This window comes from Populus euphratica, unplaced genomic scaffold (assembly GCF_000495115.2).
Source record: "Populus euphratica unplaced genomic scaffold, PopEup_1.0 scaffold1603.1, whole genome shotgun sequence".
Taxonomy (NCBI): Eukaryota; Viridiplantae; Streptophyta; class Magnoliopsida; order Malpighiales; family Salicaceae; genus Populus; species Populus euphratica.
The window spans coordinates 17,707-18,328 of NW_011501444.1; positions in this window are offsets into that span (position 1 = coordinate 17,707).

Below are 622 nucleotides of genomic sequence, written 5' to 3' on the forward strand. Positions count from 1 at the left end.
GTTTCCACAATGTCTGATCGAATGAATACAATGTTTAAACACTTTGATGCTTTCATTAATTTATCAAGTGATCTGGGCACATTGGAATAAATCTTTCATATTTTCTCTTGGGTCCAACTTCTAATTCACCATAAACCTATAGGTTTGCTCAATATTTTAGCTTTCTAGCTATATAAACCAAATTGAAATCTAAGTTCTATAGCTTCAGATATGATCCAATGACTAAACAATGTTCCAGATTGAATTGAACTAACATTTTTTTTCTAAGCTTCATCCTATATTTGTCTTCTTAATTTTAGTAGTTGAACTCATCAATCAATACTTTGATTTATGTGATAGACTTACATTTAAGATGAATATTTATCATAAGTTAAAGATATCTTATAGTATTACACTTGTTATTATAAAACATGTTGTAGTTGAGTTATTGATATTTCAAGTGTAAAACGCTAATACAAAATCTTGATAAAAATACACTTTTAAATATTAATTAAGCGGTCTTGAGGTTCATAAAATATAAACCGGTAATCTCTAGTAAGTAAACCTAAAACCTGATTAGTTGAGTTACGCTCCTTAAAATATATATATATATATATGTATGTATGTATGTATGTATGTATGT